This window comes from Choloepus didactylus, chromosome 2 (assembly GCF_015220235.1).
Source record: "Choloepus didactylus isolate mChoDid1 chromosome 2, mChoDid1.pri, whole genome shotgun sequence".
Lineage (NCBI taxonomy): Eukaryota > Metazoa > Chordata > Mammalia > Pilosa > Megalonychidae > Choloepus > Choloepus didactylus.
This window is the reverse complement of record NC_051308.1, coordinates 96,391,608-96,408,380: the sequence shown is the minus strand read 5'-3', so window position 1 is coordinate 96,408,380 and position 16,773 is coordinate 96,391,608. Positions and strand designations below refer to the sequence as shown.

The following is a 16,773-nucleotide window of genomic DNA, read 5'->3' as shown; positions in this document are numbered from 1 at the left end:
ACGAACAGGGAAGGGTCCATTTCAGCCCCTCTCCCCCGAAAATCCACCAACAACCAGCTGAACTCATGATGAAGACAACCCACTTAGGAAGAGGTTTAGGCCCCAAGAGACAAGCACTTAAGGAAAAGGGAAGGAAATGCAGCTGCAATTTTATCACAGCTACTTTGGGAGGCTTTCGTGACACGAAGGCAGAGCAGGCCTTCACTATAGAAATAACGTCTCCATTTCCACAAAAGGCGGATTTCTTTCCTTTGCCAAGCCACTGGGCACCCCATCCCAGACCACATTATTCCCCTCAGTGGGAGAAGGGCAGAACCGCCAGCTTTTCCAGGGCAGGCTCAGGGAGGCCTCCGCAGACACTGGACCATGGCCATCCTGCCTGGACCTGGGATCCCAGCAAAGGGTAAAGGCAAAGCTGGGTCAGACAAGGTCAGAACTGCCCAAGGTCATTCCAAGTCTACCTGCAATGCTGCCAAAAGTGGTTATGGTGATTCAATAGGCAAACTGAGCCAACAGTCTGGTTAGGAGGTTCTGCCCAGAAGGAAGGAAATGCCACTCCCCAAAACTCCGGACTTGCATATCCAACTGACTGCTCAACCTCTCCACTTGGATGTCATAGGCATCACAAGCCTAATGTGCCCAAAACCAGACTTTGAATATTTTCCTTCTCAGATTTGCTCCTTCCATGTTCTTCAGCATGTTACAGTACCTCCATCCCTACAGTTGCTCAGATCCCAAACTTTATAGTGTCACTCCTGACTCCTTACTTTCACATCCCATATCTGGTCCAAAAGGAAATCTATTGGCTTCACTTTGGATACGGATCCAGAATGAAATTATGTCTTACTATCTCCACTACCACCACCCTGGTTCAAGCTACATTATATCTTCTCTGGATTATTAAAATGACTTCTTCCCCAGTCTGCCTGCTTCTGCCCTTTCCCCCATCCTCAACAGAGCAACCAGAGTGAGCCTGTTCAAACAGAGAACAAGACAGTCCTCTACTCAAAACCTCAAAGGGATTCCCATCTCACTCAGAATAAATCCAATGTTCTTACCTTAATCTTCAGCTCCCTACATGATCTGGCTCTTCGTTACCACTCCAAAGGCATATAAAAATTACTTTTTGTTCCTTTCACTCCAACCACACTGGCCTCCTTACTATTTCTCAAACACATCAGGCATGCTTCCACCTCAGGGCCTTTGCACTTGCTGTTCCCTATGCCCAGAACACCCTTACACCAGATATCTTTGTGGGCTGCTCCTTCAGGTCTTAAGTCACCTTTTCAGAAAGCCTTCCCAGGCCACTCACACCACCTAACATTTCATACTCACATCCAACACTCTGTGGTCCCATTCCCTTCCTTACTTTTTCTCCTTATCATATATATCTCTCGATTATCTCTATTAATGTCTTGTTAATTATCCTGTTAATGTCCTTTTCCTCCACAAGACTGTAAGTTCCATGAGGGCAAGGAATTTTTGGTCTGTCGTTTTAGATCTGTAAATGTTTTAGTCAGCTCCTAGAATGGTACCTGGCACACAATAGGTGCCCAATAAATATTTGACAAATAAATGAATATATGAATAAACAATGGGAAACAGGACACCTGGGCATACTAAGAATTTCTTGCCTAGTAGAAGTCTTTTTTTTTTTATTTGCAGCAGCAGCAGCAGCAGACATGACAGACACGAGTCATTACCCAGCCAATATCCATTCTCCCCTTCTTCCTAATCTACAGAACTTTGTTTTGATGCAACAAATATGCCCGTGAAAATATACTCACTTGCTCAGACTTGAGGTGGCCAATAAGGCAAAAGAAATCTACAGGTAGAGGAAATCTCTCCATTTCCTGAAAAAAAAAAAAAAAAAGGATCGATTCAGCTGTGGCTGTAGCCCTTTTCCCCTTCTCTTTCTCCTGCATGGAACTCAGACACAATGCTTTAAGGTAAAGCAGCCATGGTCTGACCAGGTAGATGGAAGTCCTATGCCATGCAGAGCAGAAAGACTGCAGTGGCTCAAGTCACCTACAGAACTGTGAAGCTGTGCTAGCCATGTACCGGAAGCCATACAGAAACCTTTTTGGCTAAGTCCCTGTGGTAGAGTTTCCTTCACATGTACCAAATCAATGTACCAAATCACATGTACCGAATCAATCCTACCTTGATGCACAGGACCAAACTGAGAAAAGAGATGCTGAGGAGAGCAAGTTATGTATGAAAAATATGGTGCTATCCAACTGCTGGTAAAAATGGTGCAATGGAGTCATCATCTATTCATCTATCCCTTCTCCCATGCACCCCTGTGCCATTCTCCTCATAAATAAACTATCCCATAACCTCAATTGCTCACCATTTCCCATGCTAATGCTACACAGAAATAAAATATTCTTATTAGAAGGAGAGGGCCTCCAGTAACAATTTTCCTTTCAAAAATGCACTAAAACCCAAGCTGATCTTCAGAAAATGGCTCATTCCAGATAGGTGATTATCTGAACTGTTGAGGTTTTACCATCTTAAAACAACCAAACTCTTTATTTCAAGCCTTAAAGCAAAGTGCATGAAAATGAATCATACATTTTCTGTATTATAAAACAATTTTTACAATGCATGATTTTCATAATGATTCAAGGTCACTGAAGACAAAGATATATGGAATTTTGACTTGGAAAAAGCTTAGATATGAATTCTAGCAGAACTGCTTTCTTTTGACCCTCAGAGAAGTTTGTTGGCATGCTCACAGTTTCTCAGCTAGTGGGTTATCACTGTGAGCCATATTATATGATCCGAAATACAGTACCCTCAAGAATAAGGGTGGAATTATTTCCACCTATACCAAATGTATTTTGCATATTTTCTATCTCCTTTTCATAGTTTTGCTGCACCTTGTTTCAACCTTTAGCTGTCCCTTTTCCCTATACAAGGTATACTTACTTGCAGTTTCCCCTGTCAAGCTTCTTAGGGTTTACATAGAGTAAGAATTAACGTCCTGAAGGAGGACTTTAGTGCAAAGGTCTCCAGGTATGGACTCTGTCATATATATGTCATTTTCTCCCACACTTTTAGAGAGGGCTAATTTTCTGCTTCTCAGTATTTTGCCAGGTGGAGGACATGCTGTGCCGGTTTGAATGTATTACGTCCCCCAAAACACCATGTTCTTTAACACAGTCTTGTGGGGGCAGACGTATTACTGTTGATTAGGTTGGGGAATCCTTTGACTGGGTTGTTTCCATGGAGATGTGACCCACCCAACTGTGGGTAATACCTTTGATTAGATTTTCTCCACAGAGGTGTGGCCCCGCCCATTCAGGGTGGGTCTTGATTTAACCACTGGAGTCCTATAAAAGAGCTCGCAAACAAAGGACCTCAGAGCTGCAGCTCAGAGAGACATTTTGGAGACGGCCGTTGAAAACAGACTTTTGCTAACACTTTGGAGATGCTAGCCCAGAGTTTGCTCCGGAGAAGCTAAGAGAGGACAAAACACCCCAAGAGCAACATTTTGAAGAATGCACAGGAGCTGAGAGAGGAGCTGGAACACAGCTCGGGATCAGCAGACACCAGCCACGTGCCTTCCCAGCTAACAGAGGTTCTCTGGATGCCAATGGCCTTCCTTTGATGAAGGTATACTAGTGTTGATACCTTAATTTGGACATTTTCATGGTAACCAAATAAACCCCCCTTATAAAAACCAGTCCATTTCCAGTATTTTGCATTGCAGCAGCATTAGCAAACCAGAACACATGCTAACTGCATTTTATGTGGCATAAATAAGAGTGGCACATTCCACAAAAAAGCCCAGAGCTGAGCATCTAGTTGTAATATATTAAAGCAGTAAGAGGGAAACTGCTGAATTTAAAAGGAAGATTGTTCAGTCCTACTGAATTGTATACCACCAGAAAGGGAGGTATGTAAGTGCAGATAAGTAAGTTTACACTGAAGATATACCCATTAGAATTTTCCACAAGGCCAAGTATAGAAAATATGAATTTCTTGGAGAGTCTACAAGTATATTTGTAGAAGATATTTTAATAGACTTGCATAACAATTTCTAATGTAGACATTTTCCTGGCTGTTTTTCCAACTTTCTATTTCCTCTATAAGCTATCCTATCACACATCCTCTAAGTCAGCCATTCCCAAATTGCGGGTGACAGTTTCTGTGAGGGACCTTCCCACCTGCAAGCATCCCAAGCACTGTCTGTAGACCAAATAAATAATGCCTCATACATGTGTGCACTATCACTCTTCAAATGTTTATAGACGCTATTATAGTCAATAGAATTCAAATTCATTTTTCACACTGTTACTGACTCACAGCATATTTTTGCAATTAATCATTTTCTCCAGTGGAAGAGACACTAGAAAGGTAGGTGGGGATCCTGGAAAAGGTGTGTGCAGCCTGGGAAAGCTTAGAGGTCACCACCATTAAGTCATCCCCCTCTCCGAGGCCACTCACCTCCTTATCACCACTTATGTGAATACCACGTAGCTTAACCTTAAGAGCAAAACTCTGAGAATCTTTACAGAACATTCCACCCCCACAATGACCCTTACCACCTCTTAGTATCTGAAGTTTTCCTCTTATATTTTAGTTATCCTTTCAGACATGAATGTCTTCTCTCAGTACCTGTCTGAATTTTAGATGAGGTTGCTTTCCTCTCCAGAGAACTTATGAATTCCTCCTTAATTTCTCCTTGTAATTCCCAAGAGCACGGTGCATGTGGGAGAAAATAAATGTTTTATATTCCCTCAACTCATTAATATCCACTTAGACCTGAAATAAAATAGAAAAGAACATGGCTTTGGAATTTTGACTGAACCTAGGTCCAAGTTCCATGGAAACTTGTGCATGTCTCTTAACCTCTCTGAACTTCAGTTTCTCCATTAGGAAAAAGAGGGTAGGATTTAACCTACTATATATGATTTCTTGAGAGGAATACATGAGTTAGCACATGAAAGCACCAACACAGCGGCAGTCAGAACATAAACTCAAAAAATGTTTTAAGAAAGTTATCTAAGACATTGAAAAAACAATTCTTGTTTCCCCTTCAAATTTTAATTTAAGATGAAGAGTTTTCATTTGACTACTTAACTCAATGAAACAGGAAGAAATGAAGCACTACAAGAGACTGCAACATGGAAACTTTTGAGGCTCCTTTAGGGACTCAAGGCCTCAAGGTCTGGAACCTAAGTGTGGAGTAACTGCAGGAAAGTGTTCCCTCCCAGAGCAGAGCTGCTACAACGACCAGGCAGGTGTTCGAGCCGAGTCAGGGTCACAGGCAGCCTGGTAACCTGCTGGGTTGAGAAATGTGCCACTTTAATTTACCTCCATCTGTGCCCGCACGGTTTGATGGTCCATGCTTCCTCTGGCTCATATCCTCTAGCCTGAAAGTGCAAATGTCATCTTTTTTAAGCAGAAAAGCTAAAGTAACGTCAGTGAAGAGAATCAGGACTCGGGATGGTCTGAAAATGACTCAGCAGAAGATTCTAGTCAACAAGCAACCCATTCACTACCCCAGTAGTCTGCATCTGTGGTTCACAACGAGGGGTGATTTTGTCCCCTCAGGGAGCATCTGGAAATACTAAGGCATTTTCCTTGTCACAACTGTGGGATGCTACTGGCTTCTAGTGGGTAGAGGCCAGAGATGCTGCTAAACATCCTATGGTGCACAGGACCATCCTCCTCGACAGGTAACTACCCAGCCAAAAATGTTAATAGTGCCAAGGTTGAGAAACCCTGTTCTGCTGAAGCAGTTTGGGTTCATCTCATTCTATTTTTTTACTGTATATTCTTATTAAACTGCTCAGGGAAAATAAAACGACCCCTTCCATAAACACACACAAGCTCCAAGAAGGTAAGAAGAGACAGAAGTTATGCTAGATGGTTATTTCCATCACAAGATAAACAATGATTACAATGTTAATTGGTTTTTACACTTAAATATTTTTTTTTGCTTGTTATTCTCATAGAATTTATTAATCTAATTAAGCTAACACTGCTAAAATTGAGAATACTGTTTAAAATGGTTTAAAGAAGTATTCTTTCTGAATACATTTTTTTCTGGATGACCATCTGAGACAGATGTCATCATATATAAAGCTGCAGAATAGGGGGTGCCCCTCCCTGACAACAGTCACACTGCCACTGGTTCCTGGAGGCTCCCGAATTTTTGTCCTCTGGTTAGTGCCCCCCTTTTCCTTCCTCACTCAGGCACTCAACAGATGCTTACTGAGTACTGACTCTCTGTGCCAAGTTCTAGTGTACAGCTGGGGCAGAGCACTAGACAAGATGGGCCAACGTCTCTCATCTCCTGGAGCACCTAGTCAGGGAGGGGAGGGGACACAGACAACAAACAAATAAACAATAAATATGTAAAATAATACAGGTGCTATGAAGAAAATAAGAGGAGGGATTGGGTGGGTGGGTTGTGAGGGGGGCCATTTTCTATAGGGTGGGTAAGGGCAGACTCTCTGAGTAGGTGACATCTGAGACCAGAAGGAAACATGGGCAGATCCAGAAAAGGAGCCCAGAGGGGAGAGGCCTGCCAAAGGCCCTGAGGCCAGAATAAGTTTGGCAAACTTAAGGAACAAGAAAACTGGAGAAGAGTGAGAAGACTTTGCGGCCAGATTGCACAGGGTGCTGTGGGTCAAGGTAAGGAGTTCGGATTTGATTCTCCATGGTATAGGGAACCACTGGAGTGATGTGACTGGAGTGTTTTTAAGGTCACTCTGCTGCTGGCTGGAGAGTGGACAGTAGAGGCCAAGTGAGGAAGCAGGGAAACCAGTTAGGAGGCCACCGCTGGAGTCCAGGGGAGAGATGAGAGCTTGGACCAGGGTCAGGGCAAAAGAGGTGGTGAAAAGTGATTCCATTCATTCATCTCCTTAAAGACTCCAAAGTTTTAGAGCGTAAAGAGGCCTTACTGGAAGTTACTAGAAGTAACCCATTCTAGCAGTGGCATTTTACAGATGATGAAACTGAAGCCCAAAGGCATATACGTAATTTTTTTCTTTTTTCTTTCTTTAATGTTTATTGTAGTAACATACATATAATACAAAATTTCCCATTTTAACTGCTTTCACATGTACAATTCAGTGATGTTAATTACATTAACAATATTGTGCTACCATCACCACACTCTATTACTTAAACCTATTCATCACCCCAAACAGAAATTCTATACCCATTAAGCAATAACTCCTTGCTCTCCATCCTCTCTGCAGCCCCCGATAAACTATAATCTACTTTCTGTCACCATGTATTTGCTTATTCTGGGTATTTCATATAAGTGTAATGATACAATATTTATCCTTTTGTGTCTGGCTTATTTCACTTAACAGGATGTCTCCAAGGTTCTATAGCAGGTATCAGAACTTCATTCCTTTTTACAGATGAATAATATTCTATTGTATGTACATACCACATTTTGTTTATCCATTCACCTTTTCATGGACACTTGGGTTGCTTCCACCTTTTGGCTACTGTGTATAACACTGCTATGAACACTGGTGCGCATACCTAATTACTAACAAAGCCCACATTTCCTACCTGCCATCACTACACCTCTGCCCTACCTGGCTATCCCCTGGCTGGGTTGGGGAATGCAGAAGAAAGGTAGAAATATGAACCCTCATGGGCAATAAAAGGTAGGCTCAGTCAAGTTCAAAATAAATGACTATCTTGGCTTTGGGAAAGGTCACCAATGCCTCCTAATTACCAAATCCAATGGGCCCTTCCTTGAGCTCTCTGAAGCACCTTGCACCTGTGCCCACTTTCACTTTTCTCTGAGACTCCATCTTCCCTTGGCTCCCCTGATTCTGCTCTTTCCTGCCTTCCCCTCCTTCGGTTCCTTACCATTCTGCTCTAAGTGTTACAGTTTCCCAAGATGCTGCCTGGGATGCTGTTTCTTCTTTTCTCATCTGCAGAGGAAATTAACTGTTTGCCTCCCTCATATCTCTTCCCCTTCCTCTGGTAGTTGCCCCTGAGTTTACTTTAAGGTACACCTTTTCCGAATCTGAGTCTGCCTTCAGATGTGGACACATGACCTCTGTCTCAGCCAATCAGCACATTCCAACTCCCTCTGGCCCAATTAGAGTTTATAAGATATAACAGGACAATAGCAGGGAGGAAGACAGCTCGCCTCAGCCATCGGATTTGAACCTGCAGCTTTCCTTTACCATCACAGGGGAAGAGCTTGGAGCCCGAGCAGGAAGGAAGGTCAGGACAAGAGGAAATGGAAAACAAGTCCTGATTAAATCAATCTTGTTTCTTAAATATAAATCTAGCCACATCTGAAGCCAGATATACTCAAGCATTTAGAGACATGAGCTAATAGCTTTCCTTTTTGCTTAAGCCAATTTGAACGGGATATTCTACCACTTGCAAAAGTGGTATATAGGGTCTTGGAAGATGTGATTAGTTAAGATGAGCCCAAACTGGATTGGGGTGGGTGCTACTCCAATATGACTTGTGTCCTTAGAAGAAGGGGAAATTTGGACAGAGACCGAGAGACAGAGGAGTGCCAGATATATATACTTGTTCCTTCTGCGTATCCATTTAAAAACTAATGCCTCCAAAATCTCCATCTACAGCCTAGACAACTCTTTGGAGCTTCAGATTCATATCCAACCACCTACTAGATTCCTCCTCCCAGATGTCATACCCAGGCACCTCCGATACATCATTAAAAATGGAACCCCTCATCTCTAGCTACCATCCCTTCCCAATATGCTATTCATCATGCTTTCTCTACCTGAATAAAACATCAACACCTACCTAATCACTGAAGATAGAAACCTAGGACAATCTAGACAACTCTTCCCAGGTAATCCTGAAGCAGCTAAGGCATTTTCTGACTGTGTGGTCATTAACTGAGCCTTGGCTTTCCATAGTTTCCCAGAGTACTTGTTAGGATTGAATGAGATAATGTATGTAAGGCAATAAATGTTGGTCTGTTCCATTGCCTATCACTGACATCCAATGCATCACTAAATTCTGACTCAAAACTTCATCCTCATTTTCATTACTCCATTCAAAATCCTCACCGTCGTTCCCCTGAATTACAACCAGGCATTTCTATTTAATCTTCTCATCTTTGATCTCGCCCCCTCTCCAATCAGTCCTTCCCACTGTTGCCAGATTGTTCCCAAACGCAAGCCTGATCATGCCATGTCATTCCCTGCCACCTGCAGAATTTATTTATATGCAGGTCATACAAAGGCCTCTATTGTCTGTCGCCTCTGGACCTCATCCGCATCCTCCACCTCAGCTATCCCAAATCACTCACGGTTCTCCAAATACGGCTATTCCCTGACTTTGTAACTTTACACCCTGTTTCCTTTTCTCCCACTTCACCCACCTGTGGAAAAGCTCGTTCTTAAGACTTGGTGAAAAAAGACACAATAAAATTAAAATAAAATATCTATGCTAAATTGGCTAAAGAGGTACATAGGCAAGTTCTAACCCTCTCACTTCCCTGGTGTCACAGAGAGAAGGGAAACTGAAAATTTTAAAAGAAAAGAAATAGTAATTATAAATATTTTTAAATGAAGGAAAAAAAAAAAAAGAAAGAATGGAGAGGAAAGAGAACATTGAGGGGGCTATTTATATCATCATAAGACAGGAGAGGCCTTTGAAAGCAAGACAGAAAGCTTGAAGCCACAAAGAAAAATCATTGTTATGATAGATTTAACCTCATAACAATTTAAAAGTTCTGTACAATCAAAGACAAAATAAGCAAAGTCAGGTGGGGGACATAATATGTAGCATATTTGATTAACAAGAAAAGGATTAAAATTCAGAATTTAGAAAAAGCCCCACAAATCAATGGAATTACAAGCAATTTATAAAAATGCACTATTAGATGAAGTGTAAATCAATTAAGTTTTTGTGGGGGGAGGTTAAGTTGGAAGAATCTATCAGAGTTTAAAATATACTATATGCCCTACTTGGTGGGTATAGAATATAAATAAAAATTGATTTTTTTAAAATGGCAAATCTCAAAAAAATAACAAATAAAAAGCACATACCTCTGATATGGAATGGCCTACAACATGTAGGTTAAATTTTTAAAACGCCATATGCAGAAGAGAGTATATAGTATGCTACCATATTTATTTTTTTAGAGGGAGAAAAAGGAAGAAACATTTTATTTGTTTGTAGATGCATATACACTCTCTGGAAGAACACACAAAAACTGACAAAATTAATTGTTTCTAAAAATGGTAATGGGGGATATGGGGAACAGGCGTGGGAGGGAAACTTTTACACCTTTATGCCTTTTGAATGTTGTATCTTTTGAATATAAGACCTATCCCAAAACAAGTTAGTTTGATCAAATAAACTGAATCTTTCCGCACAAGCTCCAAGATCCCAATAAACCAAGGGAATTGTGCCAAATAAATAATGTTCAAAATATACATACCCTTTGACCTACCAATTCCATGTCTAGAAATCTTTTATCCAGAAATACTCTACATGAGCACAAGATGTATATACAAGGATTTCACCATAGCACTGTTTAGAATAGATCAAGTTGGAAATAATCTAAAAGTCCATCAATAGAGGATTATTTAAATAAATTCTAGTGAATCCACACTATAAACATTATGTAATCATGAAAAAGAACGAAGTATATCTATGTTACTGATATTGAAGACTTCTAAGTCATATTAAGTCAAAAAAGGAAATCACAAAGCATTGTTTTGACCCTGATTTTAGTATTTTCGTAAAAGTATATTCAATATATTCAGGCTGGTCCTGAAGTCTGGAAATGTAGATAATATGATTTTACTATGTTTCATAACATAATATCAATAAACCTTGTATTATAGAATCACGTATATTTCTAGATTTAGCAGGTATATAATTATGCGTTGGAAAGAAATACATTTACAATGGTTACTTTGACGTGGGGAGTGGGAAGGGAGGCCAGGCAGAAGGGAATATTCACTTTTCATCCCTATGTATTTCTGCATTTAAAAAATCTTCTATAATAACTCGTATTTTTAAAAAACATACTATATTCCAGGCATGCTTTACATTATTTACCCAAGGTCACAAATCTGTAAGTGGCAGGGCTGGGATGCAAGCTGTCTGACTTCAGAGTATGCTCTCAATGCAATGCTCTCACCTATTACTTGAGTATAAACAAACACAAGCCATCACTGTTTTACCCCTAGCCAGACTGGAACTCCTTCCTTCATGCCATCCTCTGGGCATATAAAATGGCCAAGGAAATAGATAAAAACCAGTTGTAAGCACTCTCTCTTGGAGTAGGACTGAATCATAGACAAGAATAAGTAACAGTTGAATGAACGAAGTATTGAGTCATAAAGTCTATTCTTCCTGCAAACTCCAGGCAGCACTAAGAGATATCTCCAGTTTTGAGACCGTTGTGTTCTTAAAGAAAAACAGCAAGAAGACACCACTTCTCCCATCCAGTCATGCTTGACTGCATCTCAAAATGACAGCAAGTGCTTCCTACAATCTAACACAGAGGCTGCAAACTGATAGCCTGTAGGCCACAACCAACCTGCATACATAATTTGATTACCCTGCACATTAAAAAAGAAAATTTTTGAATTGGTTGCCAACTTTAAAAATATGGAGCCTTTTTTCACACAAGTTCTTACAGCTGCTCCAAAAACTCAGCTCAGGAGGCAACAATGTGCTGGAGTCTTGCCGCACCTGCCACCCACGGGGATGGGGGTGGGGTGGGGGGGCTGGCAAGCTCTAACCACAACCCCGTCCCAGCCCTCCAGCCCAGCCCTCCTCCGGCACTCAGGCTGGAGACAGTGAAGGCCCACAGCGCTTTACCTCCTTTTGCTGACATTTAGATCAGTTTTCCAGTTCAGCCCATTTTGCCCTTTAGGAACCCAAACAGACCTCACACCCCTCTGACCACATAGCCCTTCTCCGTCTCTGAGAGGACTCCCATCGTAAGGGCTGCAACACAAAATGAATGCTCTTGGGTACCTGAGGCCTTGCACTTAGTTTCTAAAGTCCCACGCTGGTCTCTTCATGAGGACCCTCATTCTCACAGCCAGGGCAGAGGAGCTGTAGGGCTGGGAGATGTCCTCAGTTAAGGACGCGCCTGTGTGATGGAGGCCACGTGAAAAGCACGGCCAAGTCAAAAGATGCGAGCTCGATCTTGACTGCTCCCTGGATCTCAGTTTCCTCACCTATAAAATGAGCTAATAGGGCATCCCTGGGCTGTTATGTGAAAGGAATTTATAAAATGTGCATGCATATGCTTGTAAGCATCTTAAAAGTATAAAATAAGATGTGGACTAGAACCTAAAGGGGGGCACTATGGAAGAACCGACAGAAGGGAGGCCGCAGAATGACAGTTCAAGATTGCTGAGTGAAGAGACCTAGACGGTGAGATCTGAGGTCCCTGCCATCTCCTCTTTCTGCCCAGGGGCTTAGAAAATGCCTCTCCTCACTTGCTCCCAGTGGCTGCAGTAAGATGGATTATTCGATTATAAAGGGAAACCATCTATTTCCCTAAGGCAGTAGCTCTCGGGAGCTCATTCCCAGGTTCTAGTCCCAGGGGGAATAGAGGCTGGGGTTGAAACCCAGGCCAGCTGGCCCGGGAGGAGGAGCACTGCCGCCAAACCTCCCTCAGACTCCACACGCTGAGACATTCTCACCTGATGTTACCAGTGTCCCCATTGGGCAGATCAAGGAACTGAGGTCCTTTCCCTCCAAAAGCACACCTTCTCCCTGCTTCACAGGGAGGAGGATCATATGACCTGCTCTTGAAAGCACTTTGCGAAAAGGAAGAAAGGAACAATAACAACAAAAATAGCCCCTGAAATATGATATAAATAATCCCAATGTAAGGCTGTGTGGTTACTGACGAGGCGACTTCACTGAAGCGCACGCGAACATCCTTGTTATTCAACAGACGTTCCCATCCCACATGCCTTTGTGAGAAGGTTGCGCCGGGATTAAGCTCTGGCCTGGAAGGTGCCGAGGGCTGGCCACCTCCCCACAAAGCGAACCGAATTTCGCTCTCGCAGATCTGACCCGCAGTCTGATCCGCAGAGCCGCCCGCCTCGCGGCGCAGGGGCTGGTCGCACGACTTCGGGGCGCCTCCCGCCCAGGCTCTGGGAGACCGCCCTGAGCCCGAAGGGGAGGATATGGCTCACCTGGTCCTCTCGGATCCCAGCCGGGAGTCGAGGTCGCTTCGCCCCCACCCCTCTCCCCGAACCGGGCGCGAAGCCTCCTGGCCCGCGGGGGCACGGCCCCAAGCACCCGGGTCTGGAACACGCACCGATGCCCTCCCTTCCTCGGGGACATGAGAGGGAGGCTTCGGGCGGCGCCGAAGAAATGGAGTGAGCTGCACCCGACAGAATGGGATGGGCCTCTCAGAAGCTCCCGGCGCTGAGGAGGGGCGCGCCCCCAAGATCTTCCCACAAAGAGCCTCCGACTCTCCAAAGCAACGCGGAGGTGCGGCCGGGAGAACAGCGCTGGCCTCCAAGACAGCGCAGAGAGAAGAAAGCACTGTGGGGGGGGGGGCGGGAAAGCGTGGGGGAAGGGGACACGGAGACCCTTCCCCACTAGCGTCCCCCGCCAGTGTCCCCACGCCCTCCTCTCCTGCACAATGAACTCAGACCCTCCATCCTGGCAAGCCCTTCCTCAGCCCCGGACCGCGCCGTCCACCCGCCGGCCTGCGCCCTCCTCCCGCTTTATCCCCCACCCCCCCCCACGGTGCTCACCAAAGAGCCGCCGCCGCGGCAGCTCAGGCCCCGGCCGGGCCGCCTCCCCGCCTCGGCCGCCGCCGCCGCTTCCTTCCTCCCGGCGGCGCTCGGGGACTGGAGGTTTCGGGTTTCAGCCCGCCGAGCCCCACTTCGCTCCTCCCGGCGCCTGCCACCAACACGCGGAACGCGTTCGGGCGCAGGCCAAGTAACTTTGCGGCGTTCGCGCCCCTCCTACTCCGCAGCTCCGCGGCCCCCCGCGGCTCCGGGCGCCCTCCCCGCTCTCCCTGTGCCCCGCACCGCCCCGCCCGAGCCCCGAGCGCCGCCGCCCCTCCCCGCCCCAGGCGATGCCGCTTTCCATACCTCACGCCCCTTCCTTCGCGTCTGCCCTCCTTTCCTGGCCACTTCTTTTCCATTTCTTCCCACGACCAGCCTCGGCTGCTGCTCTTTGTCTCGCACTTACCACTCTCGGTTCGCCTCACTTTTCTTTCCTCCCGTAAACCCTGTGATCACTACTCGGGCCTTCCCTGTTCCCGTTCTTCCGTCCCAGTTGCAGCCGTTGAGACGTCCCCTTTTCCAACCCTCTCTCCATCACGCATATACTTTCAAATTCTTTCCCGTAGGCTCCACAGAGTCCGCCTCCTCCAGCTTCACCGTGGACTCCTCCAGGCATCGCCTTCGCTGCTCACCTTTCATTCATCCTACCAATGTGTGTGAGGATCTGCCAGGCAGGCACTGTCCTGGGCCCTGGGAATATCACAACTACGACGCCTGCCTTTGAGGAACCCAGAGAGAGTTGGGGAGGGAGGGTTAGGGTGTGTGTGTGTGTGTGTGTGTGTGTGTGTGTGTGTGGAACCCAGAGAGAGTTGGGGAGGGAGGGTTAGGGTGTGTGTGTGTGTGTGTGTGTGTGTGTGTGTGTGTGTGTTAGGGTGTGTGTGTGTGTATAAACAGATCTCAATGCTACCCTACGACGCTGCCAGCTTGGAGGACGGAACAACTTCTTCCCACAATTGGGTTATTTTTTTTTCCCTTGCTCACTCCCCACGTTCTGTACCAGGCCCCAGCCTCCTGTTTTTTTTTTTTTAAGCAACAGTCTTAATAAAGGGATGAAAAGTTGAAGCAAACAGTAAAATTGCTTTAAAAACAGAAAGAAGAAAAACGAAATGGCATCAAAATAGGAAAGAGGTTATAAAGCCCAGTTCACTTAAAGCAGGATTTGAGGTGGTCTGAAATCCATCAGCTTTGATAAATGCATTAATTATTCCCTTATCTACCGGTTGACACTGTGGGAGCAGCTTCATTATTATTTTTAGGCCTCTGAGGCACCATTTAGAGCAGTAATTTACTATCTAGCACCTGCCAAACACCCAGCTTGCTTCAGGGACAAATGGGATAATGGGGAGAAAAAAAAATAAATGGATACCTTAATATTCCTATGGGATATATCCTTTATTTGGTCATAAAATGGAAGCTGAAGGCCCTCTCAGAGTCTAGGTCACCCAGCAAGTCAGACACTTGAAGGCGCTAAAGCAGTTTATTCTTGAGTGTATTTTAGACATTTATTCTGAAATTCCTGGTTATTTCTTTAATTTGCACTGACTCACTGGCTAAGCTTTGTGACCCTGGGGGAGTTAGTTAACCTTTCTGCTTATTCATATATAAAATGGGGGTACTTGCCTATCTGTGCAGTCAAAATACTAAATAAGATAATACAAGTAAATCACCCAGTGTCATAGAACTTGACAACTAAGTTTGAAAGTCTGTATTCAAGAAGGGTCTAAAAATATGTGCAATGGTGTGGGGGGTGGGAGAGGCTGTGGGAGAGGGGGTGGAAATCAAAGACAAAGCAGTTACAGTCCTTTTCAGCTCCATATCCATCTCTGATGCAAAAGATTTCCTTCACACTGCATTTGCCCATACTACTATTTCATTTTTAACTCTTGAACTGAAAATATTTTTTTCTCCTGCTGCTCATTATGAAATATATTATTTATCAGAAAGGCTTTTCTTCTCCTAGCACATACACTCAGAACTTATTTTGCATTCAGGGTAGGAACTGCTGCCAACAAATGCATTTTTTCAAATGCTCTCTTAAGATTGTTTTTTCTTTTTCTAGAACGAATATTGAGCTCTGAGCAGTATTCAGCCAGATTTAGAAAAAATATATGAAGACTATTATTAAAGTAGTAATCTAACTTTATATCATTGTATATAGGTGGCAGTCATGCAAACAAACATGAAATTGATTTGGGGCAGGAATTTAATTTTTTTCCAAAAAAGTGAAGAGAGACATAATAAATTCTCATTTTCCAAATCTGTTTATCAAGCCATTCTCTTTTGGGGCCTCCAAAGAACTTCTGAACTAAGATAATAAGAGGATAACAATCTTAAGTGCTTATTGAAGAATCTACATATGATTAAACATCTTTTATATAAAGCATTGTTTCAATCCAGGAGTCCACTTAAACCAATCAAAGCAAAATTATGACATATTTTATATATTCTCCATGGAATATTATCCCCCACCTTTCACATGCTGGATCTTTCCTACCCAGCTTAAATGTCACATGTAAGAAAAGTCTTCCCTGACCAATCTGAAATATGTTCATTACCCTCCTGTTCTCTCTCAGAACTGTTAGATATGATACCAAAAGGACAAACAATAAAAGAGAAGTTTGATAATTGGACTTCATCAAAATTTAAAACTTTAGTGATACAAAGGACACCATCAAAACAGTGAAAAGACACTCCGCAGAATGGGAGAATATATTTGCAAAACATATATTTGATAAAGGACTTGTATCCAAAATATATAGAGAACTATAACTCCATAATAAAAAAGATAACTAATCCATTTAAAAATTGGGCTAAGGATCTAAAGATGATATGCAAATTGCCAATAAGCATGTTAAAATATGCTCAACATCATTAGTCATTAGAGAAACCCATATCAAAACCACAATGAATACCACTTCACACCTACAAGGATGACTGTAGTAAAAGAAAAGTACGTATAGTACAGTTAAAATGTACAGAGTTCCTATTTGGAATGATAGAAAGGCTTGGTAACAGA

At 43.6% G+C, this 16,773-nt stretch overlaps 1 protein-coding gene across 8 annotated transcripts in view; it reads right to left on the bottom strand.

The window, feature by feature from the left end:
- Positions 1-14,499, bottom strand: part of GPR161 (G protein-coupled receptor 161) — a 44,564-nt gene extending 30,065 nt beyond the window's left edge. The window contains exons 1-3 of one of the 8 annotated variants that reach the window (XM_037825420.1): positions 14,064-14,137; positions 6,230-6,319; positions 1,788-1,853 (exon numbers count right to left, since the gene is read on the bottom strand). The gene's annotated coding sequence lies outside the window, so the exon portion shown is untranslated. Of the gene's footprint in view, positions 1-1,787; positions 1,854-4,626; positions 4,686-5,325; positions 5,353-6,229; positions 6,320-13,151; positions 13,217-13,721; positions 13,870-14,063; positions 14,138-14,163 lie in introns of those variants that run through there. The other 7 variants (XM_037825419.1, XM_037825418.1, XM_037825422.1 and 4 more) reach the window with 7 other exon arrangements.
- Positions 14,500-16,773: the final 2,274 nt, after the last annotated feature.